Source organism: Nicotiana tabacum, chromosome 18 (assembly GCF_000715075.1).
Source record: "Nicotiana tabacum cultivar K326 chromosome 18, ASM71507v2, whole genome shotgun sequence".
In the NCBI taxonomy this organism is placed as follows: Eukaryota; Viridiplantae; Streptophyta; class Magnoliopsida; order Solanales; family Solanaceae; genus Nicotiana; species Nicotiana tabacum.
The window spans coordinates 122,398,565-122,410,667 of NC_134097.1; positions in this window are offsets into that span (position 1 = coordinate 122,398,565).

Sequence of the window (12,103 nt, forward strand, 5' to 3'; positions counted from 1 at the left end):
AAGTTGATGTGCCGCTATATGCACGTGCTTTCAAGAAAATGCTAGATCACATTGGAATAGTTAATTGTATGCAATTTTATCTTGTATTTTTAAGAAAAATTATTTTCATAACTTGAACATGTAACCTCCTTCAAAATACAGTGAACATCGTAGGTGATGTGCTTCCCTGGGTATAGGGGTGGCAAAATGGTTAAAAGAAAACAATTAATTATTCATATTATCCATTAAAAATGGGTTGGATAATAATTTTTTTAAAAATGGGTCAAATATGGATAACAACCATATTATCCATTTAGAAAATGGATAACCAATGAGGAACCAATGGATAACCAATGAGTCTAACTTTTACATTTGTAAAGCCTCAAATTGGGGTTCCTCAAGTTAGGGAGACTAAGAATTCTCCCAAAAGTGATCATAGGCAAGAATTCAAATATGGTTACCCATATTATCCGTCGGTTAACCCGTTTTTTATTCGTATTAAATATGGATCGGGTCGGATAATTGATCCGTTTTTTCATTATCCGTTTTCGACCCAAACGATATCCGACCCGACCGTCCGTTTGCCACTCCTACCTGGATACATCAGCTCTAAGACAACCTGACAATTTTGTCAAACGTATCGTTCCATGCCACATGATGCTGGAAATCTGGTTACAGAAGAAATATAAACAGAATATATTTTAGTTGAAAAAGAAATTAATATCACCATGTGATAGATCTAATTAAGCTAGTAAATATACTACAAACAATAAAAATAACAACAGTTCATTCGCAAGCAAGTTAAGATCGTTAATATGAATTTTCATTGTTCATATTCTTCTGTTTTAAGCATAACTTGTGCTTAGGTGAGTGATGTTCACGACTGTAATTCTATAGTTTCGTATAATATTTGCCTTGCATTTTATATGCTTTAATGATAAATTATATTTTATTTGCGCGTAATGGAGTCTATTTTATGTGTAGGTGAATTGAAGATAAAAGTAGAACAAAAGGGATACTTAAACGTTGAAAGTGTGCTCGAGAACAGTGAAAATGAGAGGCCAGACAAAGGCCAGCTCAATCAGGCTTTAGTCTGGCGAGGCCAGCCAAAAGCTAGGCTGAACCAGGCTTTAGCCTGGCAAGGCCAGGCTGAGGCTGGCGTTAGGCTGGCGACGCCAGGCCTGGGGTCAGGTCCAGTCCGAGTTTTGAAGGCTTGTTTCATCTCCTGGTTTGACTACGACTTGGCCTACACGTTTAGATCTTTTCCTACACATATAAATAGACCTAAAAACGCCACTTTTGGGGAGACAGACGAGAGACGGACAAGGAGACCGACATTAGACGGAGATTCGACCTAAGGAGGCAAGAACATACTAGGAGCAAGGCGGAGAATTCTTCTATGAGTTTTTCACTTCCTTCTTCCTATTTTTCATTATTGGTTATGAATTCTAGTATTGTAGTTTTGCATACTATTATGAATAGCTAATTTGTTATCTAGGGTTTTGATGGAACCTATTGGAGGATGATTTTCCTGTTACGTTAGTATACATTTGTTGTAGCTTTTTCTCTATTTCTTTAACTACGTTTATATTATGGTTGGTTGAAGAGCTCTCAATCGACTGTGCCTATTTAGTGTGTATTACTCAGGAGAGAGTGCATATTTAGGTAGTTGTTGAACAACATCACTCCTAATGTATATGAGGGATCAATACAAAGCGTTTAAAGGTGGGATTAGGGATAACGAAACCTTAGTGCGATACGAGTGAGTCATACTTAATGTCAGCTAGCATAATTTGGGAGAATATGTATAGTAAATTGTGGTAATTACTTCGGAGAGAGTTACGACAGTCAGAGTGCACATGATCGGTAGAGAAAACTTAGGCAAATTTATAGAAAACGTAGCGGAAAGGATTCCGACAATAAGGAAATCATAACTCTAGACCTTCTTAATCTTGTCTCCAATCCTTATCCTTGTTAATTGATAGTTTTACTGCTCTCTAGTATTTGTTACTTAATTAGATAAAAATAAACGTTATAATCTTTATAATTAGGAAATTGTTTGGACTTATATTTCTTAGTGATATTAAACAACTGTAGCTAAGCCTTAGTTCTCTATGGGATTCGACTCCGGACTTGTAAACTGGATTATATTTGCAACGACCGCTTAGTCCTTTTTATAAGTCATAGTTGGGCGTGATCAACTTTTGGCATCGTTGCCGGGGAACTAACAGGATAGCTGTAGGTGTACATATTTCTAGGTTGCAAGTTTGAACTTTTATTTTTGTTTTCTTGTATTTGATTATTTTAAAAAAAAAAAATTTGATTTGAGAGACATGGCATCTTGAAATTTTGAGAGTTTTGATGTTGGTAATTCTACTTTTGATCCTCATTGTGCATATTGTGGAGGAAACCACCCATTGCAAAATTGTCAAAATATTTCCGAGAGCGAGTTATGTGCACCAACTCAATCTTATATGTGGAATGTGTATGATATGTGTGGTGGTCAAGATGGTCACTTTCATGGTTGTGATTATATGTATTATCCTCCCCCAAGCATGGTTCTACTTTTTCTTGTGAAGTTAATAGGAACAAAGAACCCAGGGAAGCTGACCTGAAGAAGATCGAAGATATGTTAAAGCTGACCATAGATATGTTACAGTGCCTTGTGGAACAAAATAATAAAATATAACTGCAGATAGAAAGGCAAGAGTTTCTATTCACAACTTTAAAGTTCAAGTGAGTCAACTGGTTGAAGATTTTAATGCTCAACAAGCCAATATTGTGAATAGCTCCAAGAAGATCGTGAATTAGATACAGAAATTGAGGTTCTAATGGAGAAGGCCAGAGTAGAACACCAACAATCAATCGAACTAGATTTTGAGGATGCCGATATTGAGAAGGGATACTAGAGTCAACCAAGGACATTGATGATACGTATTTAGTTGACTCTAGTATCATTGGTGTTGAGGATGTTGGCAGTTCCAATGTTCATGTAGTTGAGCGCATTGGTCCACACTCCAAGCATTTTTTCATATTGTGTTTGGATGATGATATAGAAATAGAGTCATCCGAGCCACTTGAGGAGTCAAGGAATGAGGAACAAGGTGCCTACATTCTGAAATTCTTCTTGCCAGAAAGTCGGGATTCACACCTCATTTAAAGGCCGAGAAGTGCAGATTACTACATTGTTTTATTGGGCCAGTCAAATTCGTTCCACCACCCCAGGAGCATGATCATAGAGCAAAATCAAAACTTGAGGTCCAATTCATAAGTTCGAATTGGAGGCAGAAAGTGATTTGCATCGTGCCACGACGCTAAATCAATCACTTGTTGGGAGGCAACCCAGCTTTACTGCTTTCTTTTATTTTATTTTTTTTAATTGTATTATTTTTGTAGTGTCAATTTTTGTTTTTCTAGGAGCATGAAAAGCAAAGCTATTGGAATGATGCAACATCAAACCAGATGGTTGGAATTAAGTGTGAGGTACCCGCACGAAGGACCAAGCCTGGGAGAAGTCTGAGTACCCAATGAGCTGCTAGTGCTTCGGCATTTGGCCTACTTGGAAGTTTCTTTTACCCTCTTATTAGTATGGTATGCATTGGAGACAACGCACAATTTTAAGTGTTGGGTGAGAAGATTGTCTGGTGACTTTCTATGCTATTTTAGTTGTGTTAGTTTAATTGAATAAATTTTTTTTCTAGAAAAAACAAAAAAAAAGATTGGACTTTTCCCGACGATGGATATCCTAGACAATTTTTTTGAGGGGTTTAAGTCTAAAGAAAAAAGAGGACAAAAAGATTTTCTTTATAGGTAGTGTAGTAATTCCCCCTTGGTTTTTTTTGTGCCGCAGTTCTGTTTCAAGGGTTTTGCTTGAACCGGGTAGTAGTTTTTCTTTTATTTTTTTATTTTTAGAATTAGAATTAGGAAATAAATGGAGGAAGAAAGATGAGATTCCTAGGACCCCTTGACTTGTTTGATAGTAGCATATTTAGGCTTTTACATGTGTAGTATCTTCCCTATGAGCTAAAATTGCTTATGATGCTTTGGTTATTTGGATAACATGTTTTGTGACTCCTCTGTCTCATTTTCTTGTCTTATGCTCACTTTGTGCTTAATGTTTAATATCTCGTGGCTCTGTGAATACTTGCATTAGTTGGAGAATCGGAATGAGATCGTCCTTAGTGAATCATGTGCCACGTGTGGTGAAATTTTGTGTAGTTCATGTATTGTACTTGTGTCAAGAACTTGCCCGGTACGTGAGTTGAAGCGAAATTTTAGGTGAAGCTCGGTGTGAAAAATGATTTTAGGCTTTCTTTGATGTCTTTTCGAGCGTTATTGCTATCACAAATAAAATTTGTCCCTAGCCAACCCTTTTGAGCCTATATACTTTTATTTGGCACCCACATTATAAGCTTATACCCACTTTGTTCTTAATTGATATTTTTGATCCTTTTACCTCTTAAAACACGTTAATTGTGAAATGAGTGCTAGAATAAGTAAGGACAAAGTATGGGTGGCTTTTGAGTGGAACCAATGAAAGGAAGAAATGTGCACTTGTTCTGTAAAGTAATACATCACTAGTGAAAACTGCAAAGGAAATTGAAAAAAAAAATGTTAGGAAAAAAGAGAGAAAAAGCTGGAAAAAAGGAAAAATGGAGATGAATAAATTTTTGTCTTGTTCTTGCTAGGGTATGAATTAAAGTAGTGCTTAAAGAAGAAGGGAATATTTTTGAGGAATGATTTTGTTGGTGAAATTGAAGGGGATTGAGAAATTTGCGCATAAAGATTATTAAGTGATGTGTAAAGTGCTTAGGAGGGTCCACTATTCCTAAATAGATCTTTCTCGTCCCTTAGCCCACATTACAATCTTGAAAAAGTCCTAAATGATTTTAGATCGAGCGAGCTACATTAGTAGAGATTTACAATATGGGCAAGCCTATGGTACCAATTGCATGCATGTGACTTCTTTTGTGAGAGTGAGCGATATTCTTTGATATATATGAGTCCTTAAAATATATTTGAGCATTTGATTTGAATATGTGGATTCAACTTACTCTCGTATTCTTGCAGTGAGGGCACATGGTTTAACGAGAGATAGGTAACGTTATTAGACTTCTCTCTATGATGTTGGGTGTTCAAGCCATGAGTGCATTGTGACATTGAGTTGATTTTTGAGGCTAGGATTGTTAGGAGCATGTTGTCTTTGTTGTGAATATTCATGAAGTATGGCATAAGGAAAGGGAAGTGTATGTGACTGCATATGCTAGAGTTTAATTGTTGCTATAAATCATGGTTATTGGTGTGGTGTGCCTCAATTGTGTAAAAACAAAGCGCTCAAGGTTGTGTCTATAAGTGTAGTTTGATTACTCGAGGACGAGCAATGTTTAAGTGTGGGGTATTGATGTGTGGCTATAATTCCATAGCTTCGTACATTATTTTGCCTTGCATTTTATATGCTTTAATGATAAGTTATACTTTATTTGCGTGTAATGGAGTCTATTTTATGTATAAGTAAATTGGAGATGAAAGTAGAGTAAAAGGGATACTTAAACGTTGAAAGTGTGCTCGAGAACAGTGAAAAGGAGGCCAGGCAGAGGCCGGCTCAACTAGGCTTTAGCCTGGCGAGGCCAGCCAAAAGCTAGGCTGAACCAGGCTTTAGCCTGGCAAGGCCAGCCAAAGGCCAGGCTGAGGCTGGCATTAGGCTGGCGACGCCAGGCTTGGGGCTAGGTCCAGTCCGAGTTGTGAAGGCTTATTTCGTCTCCTGGTTTGACTAGGACTTGGCCTACACATTTAGGTCTTTTCCTATACACATAAATAGACCAAAAAACACCACTTTTGGGGAGACAGACGAGAGAAGGACAAGGAGACAGATATTAGACGGAGATTCGACCTAAGAAGGTAAGAACACACTAGGAGCAAGGCGAAGAATTCTTCTACGAGTTTTTCACTTCCTTCTTCCTATTTTCCATTATTGATTATGATTTCTAGTACTGTAGTTTTGCATACTAGTATGAATTATGAATAGCTAATTGTTATCTAGGGTTTTGATGGAACCTATTGGAGGATGATTTTCCTGTTACTTTAATATAGATTTATTGTAGCTTTTTCTCTATTTGTTCAACTACATTTATATTGTGGTTGGTTGAAGAACTCTCAATCGACTGTGCCTATTTAGTGTGTATTACTAGAGAGAGAGTACATATTTAGGTAATTGTTGAACAATATCACTCTTAATGTATATGAGGGATCAATACGGAGGGTTTAAAGGTGGGATTAGAGATAACGAAACCTTGGTGCGATCCGAGTGAGCCGTACTTAATGCCAGCTAGCGTAATTCGGGAGAATATGTCTAGTAAATTGTAGTAATTACTCGGGAGAGAGTTACGACAGTCAGAGTGCTTATGATTGGTAGAGAAAACTTAGGCAAATTTATAGAAAACGTAGCTGAAAGGATTCCGATAATAGGGGAAATCATAACTCTAGACCTCCTTAATCTTGTCTCCAATCTTTATCCTTGTTAATTGATAGTTTTGCTCCCTAGTATTTGTTACTTAATTAGATAAAAATAAACATTCTAATCTTTATAATTAGGAAATTGTTTGGACTTGTGTTTCTTAGCGATATTGAACAATTGTAGCTAAGCCTTAGTTTTCTATGAGATTCTACTCCGGACTTGTAAACCGAATTATATTTGCAACGACCGCTTAATCTTTTTTATAAGACATAATTAGGCGTGATCAGTGAGCACATCTCAATGTGTTTTGTACTGCAAGAATTCATCATAATTTAATTGGTTTTATATTGATTGTCTACCTATTGAAACTCCACTGCTTTATTTTTGCTTGAAACAATAATTAAAATCTGTTATCAAGACACTTTGGGAGCCACATGCTCCAATTTCTGATCCACCTTCTTATCAAATCTTCTAAAATTGACAGCTTACCTTCTGTTCTTTCTTAATTAGACTCTACAAAGAGTACTGTTTTATTTCTCCAACTTTAATTTTATTATTATCTGAAAACATAGGTTACTATAGGATATTAAGAGTAAATCCTAGATTTTTACTAAGCTAGGTCGAAAGTGAGGTCTGCTGACCTCTTTTGACCTAACAATTATATGATCACAATAGTAATAACAACGGCAATATCAAAAACGTCGAAAATCAACTGATGAATAGACACAGAACCAGAATTGAAATATATGGATTTTGAACTTGCCACCGACTTACATCTCGTTTTTAGTTATAAGGTTCGCAATTAAGTATTTATATATTTTATTAATAGTTTAATACAAATATAAGATCAAATAAAAGTTACACGATTCGTCTGAACATGTGCTCATCCACTCTAGCAGTCGCCTCTATGGTGATGAGGCTTATAACCAAAATGAAATATGGAAAACAGAAAACGAAACGTAAAAAAATAAAGTTAAATTGGCGTTAAAAAGGTCATAATTATATGTTTTTTAGAACGTATCAGCATATTTTAGGCGAACCGAATTCCAGTTCTCGGTATATAATATTTCAAATTGGGAAAAAACTCAATATAACATATTATGTAACGATCTGACTGGTCGTTTTGCTTTTTAGAACCCTGTTCCCCTAAATAAAATTTCTCGCACTTGCTTTAACTAATTTACGACCCACAGGGATGGTTGGTTCGGGAATTGGAAGAATTTGGGTTGAAATATGCTCATTTGATTCCTTAAGATTTTCTTAAAAAGCTAAGTTTGACTTTGGTCAACAATTTGAGCAAACGGACCCGGATTCGTGTTTTGTCGGTCCCGAAGGGTCCGTCGGAAAATATGGGACCTGGGCGTATGCCCGGAATCGAATTCTGAGGTACCTATGCCGAGTAATGAATTTTTATTAGAAATTGGTAAACTGAAATTCTAAGGATTTAAAGAAACTAAATAATGATTGATCAAATGGGTATCGGGCTCGTATGTTGGTTTCGGAGCCTGGTACAGGTCCAATATAACATTTAAGACTTGCCCGCAAAATTTGGTGTCAATCTGAGTAGTTTAAGGGCGTTTCGGCTCGTTAGAGGAAAATTAAGAACTTGAAGTTCATAAGTTTGATTCAATTGGTTTTAGGGGGTGATTCTTTGATTTCGCGTTTTTTCGGGCGTTTCGAAGGTTCGAGTAGGCCCATTTCAAGATTTCAGACTTGTCGGTATGTTCAGACGGGGCCCCGGAGCCCCGAGCGTCAATCGGACGAGGCTCAAGAGAAGTTGGAAATGCTGAGAAGTGCTGAAGCATCTGCTTCTATCATAACCGCACCTGCGGTTGGTCGACCGCAGGTGCGAGACCACAGAAGCGGTCCGCCAATCGCAGATGCGGCCAAGGTAGGCCAGGCCCAGAACCGCAGAAGCGTCTCCCAAGCCGCAGAAGTGGCTTCAAGACCGCAGAAGCGGTCGCAGCCCGCTTGGCCGGGTCTGCAGATGCGCCCAATTTCTCGTAGATGCGAAAATCGCTGAAGCAGTGAGCTTCATTTAATGCGGGTTCTAAGTCATTTTTGCCACTTTTCACTCCTCCATTGGCGTTTTTGGGAGCTTTTGAGAGAAGACTTTCACCTAGCATCTTGAGGTAAGTTTATCCCACCTATTCTTAGTTTAAACTTGTGTCTTAAGTAGATTAAACACTAGGATTTAAGTAAAATCATGGGGTTAGAGCAAAACCTAGGGTTTTGATAAAACTTAGATTTTTTCACGAAATTGGGTAAGAAGCGAAGTAAAAATTATATATTATTGATCCTTAGGTTACAAAGAACAACTTTCTTCGAAAATTTTTGGAGTCCGGACACGTGGGTCTGGGGTCGGATTTTAGGAAACTTGTGTTTAAGGTTGGGATTTTGCTTTAATAGTTAGGATGTGATCTTATGAGCTTGTATTGACTAGTTCTTACCCTATTTAACTAGTTTTGGATCGTTCGGCTCTAAATTGAGAGTTCGGGCTCGTTCTTGGTATTGGAAGTGCACTTTGGAGCGATGTGAGTCTCCTTTCTAACATTGTAAGAGGGAATTGTCCCATAGGAGTAATAATTGTATAATTTGCTACTAAATGCGGGGGCTACGTACGCACTAGGTGACGAGAGTCCGTGAGTAGCTACTATCATGTTAATTGTCCGGGTAGTTTAGGACCCGTGTCATGCTATGAGGGTGTTTGGATTGGCTTATTTTAAGTTCTTATTGGCTTTTAATCACTTTTTTAATTTGTGTGGTGTTTGGCAATGATAAAAAGTGCTTAAAAGCACTTACTTTTAGCATAAAAAGTACAAAAATAAGTCAAAAGCCAAAAGTTGGGTATTACCAACTTATGGCTTTTGGCTTTTAGCTTAAAAGCTAATTTTTATAAGCCAATCCAAACACCTCTTATATTTGCAAATTTTATATGTCTTCTGGCTAATGAGATCATTTAGGATATGCTAGAGAATTGGAAATGAACATAAGTAAACATATGCTGTGTTGAACACTAGTATGAGTTTATTTGAATATAATGCGCCTTCTTGTATTTTTCTATTGATAATTGATATTTGTGGAGCAGGCTGATCGCCTCAGTCGAAATAGATGCATCTATGATTCGTGCCATTCGACCCTCTGGCAGTGCACAGTTTCTTTTATGTTGGATTGGACCATCGACCTCGGCATAGCGTGCACATGATATTTATGTGAATTTATTATTAATGACCTGCCTGATACATGACTTAAATTGTAAAGGATTAACTTGGGTATTAAAAGGACATGACTTAGAAATACTTATTTCAGCTGTTATATATTGTGACCATCATGCCTGGCATAACATCATATTATATTATTTGGCCCTAGTAGGTATCAAGTCGACCTCTCGTCTCTACTTCTTCGAGATTAGACGGGATACTTACTGGGTACATATTGTTTATGTACTCATGCTACGCTTCTGTACTTAATTGTACAAGTTCTGAGGCAAGTTCATCTGACTATCAGACCGGTGCGCGTCCCTGATCATAGTCCAAGACTTCCATGGTGAGCTGCTTCCCTTCCTGTGCCGATCAGTAGCTGGATGAAGTCTTCTTTACTTTTGACTATCTATTCTATTTTAGACAGTAGGATAAATGTATTAGTTTGTATATTCTACTAGTTTTCCACAGCTTGTGACACCAGGTCTTGTCCCACACATTAGTAGACGTTTCTTTTGGATTGTATAATTATTATTGAATGTTGCATATTATCACCTGCTTTTAAATTGCAAATTAAGGAAAAAAATACGTTGTAACTGTTTGGGTAAGTAAAATAGGAATTCACTAATACTTCCGCGTTGGCTTGCCTAACAATAGTGTTGGACGCCATCATGACCTATCATGAAAAAATGGGTCGTGACAATATGGTATCAGCGCACTAGGTTCACGTAGGTCTCACAAGTCATGGGCAAACCTAATAGAGTCTTGCGGATCGGTACAGAGACATTTGTATTTATCTTCGAGAGGCTATAGGGTGTTAGGAAAACTACTCTTTATTCATTTCCTGTCGTGCAGTGGTTGGTATACTAAATTTCCCTCTTCTATTCTCTCATAGATGGTGAGGACACACACGGCTGATGTTCCAGACCCAGGAGGAGCTGCTCCCCCCGTATTTCAGTGCGATGTCGGAGAGTTCTTACCGCCCACTAGCTATTCAGGGTTCCTCCGGCGGTTATTCAGGTCAACAGGGTTCTTCTGATTCTTATTTCACTACTATGCCGAAGAGTTCACACAGTCCACTGGCTATTCGAGCTTCTTCCAGTGGGTCTACAGGCCATCAGGGTCAGCCATCAGGGCAGTAGGTCGCCGCACCATGGGGTTGTTTCGAGTGCGGAGACCTTGGTCATATGAGGAGATACTGCCCCAGGTTTCGGGGCAAGGCAGTACAGCAGGGTCAGCAACCTATGATTTTAGCACCAGCTGCCCCGCCACCTAGAGGTGGAGGGCAGACTGGTAGGGGTCGTCCTAGGGGTGGAGGCTAGGAAGGGAGAGGTCAGCCAGCTACTGCTCAGTCAGGTGGAGGCCAGCCAGCCGGCGCTCCAGCCAGATTCTACGCCCTTCCGGTCAGGCCAGATGTATTGGCCTTAGATGCCGCCATCACATGTAGTATTTCTGTCGGCGATAGAGATGCTTCGGTATTATTTGATCCAGGGTCTACTTATTCATATGTATCATCTCTGTTTGCTCGCTTCCTGGTTATTTCTCCTAAGCCTTTGGGCACTCCTGTTCATGTGTCCACTCATGTGGGCGATTTTGTGGTTGTGGATCGGATCTACCGGTCCTGTATGGTCGCATTATGTGGTTTTGAGACTAGAGCAGATATTCTGTTGCTTGATATGATCGACTTTGAGGTCATCCTGGGCATGGATTGGTTATCTCCATATTACGCCGTCCTAGATTGCCATGCCAAGACTGTTTCATTAGTGATGCCAGGGTTGCCGAGGTTGGAGTGGAAGGTTCCATCGTCGATACATCTAGTCGGGTTATCTCTTTCCTGAAGGCTCGGCAAATGGTCAAGAAGGGGTGTTTGGCGTACTTGACTTATGTTCGGGACACCACAGTAGAGTCTCTGACGAGTGATTCAGTTCCAGTAGTTCGGGAGTTCGCTGATGTATTTCCTTCTGATCTTCCTAGCATACCACCAGATCGTGATATTGATTTCTATATTGATTTGGCTCCAGGCACCCAGCCTGTATCTATCCCACCATACCGTACGGATCCTAAATTTGAAGGAGCAACTTGAGGAGTTGTTAGCTAGACCCAGTGTATCGCCTTTGGGTGCACCAGTGTTATTTGTGAAGAAGAAGGATGGGACTATGCGGATGTGCATTGATTACCGCTAGTTGAACAAAATCATTATCAAGAACAAGTATCCATTGCCTCGTATCGATGATTTGTTTGACCAGTTGCAGGGTGCTAGGGTGTTCGACTTGAGGTCAGGGTATCACCAGCTGAAGATTCGGGACTCGGATGTTCCGAAGACTGCATTCCGGACTAGATATGGCCATTATGAGTTCCTGATGATGTCCTTTGGCTTGACTAATGCCCCAGCAACATTCATGGACTTGATAAACATGGTATTCAGGCATTACATTGATTCATTTATCGTCATCTTCATTGACGACATCTT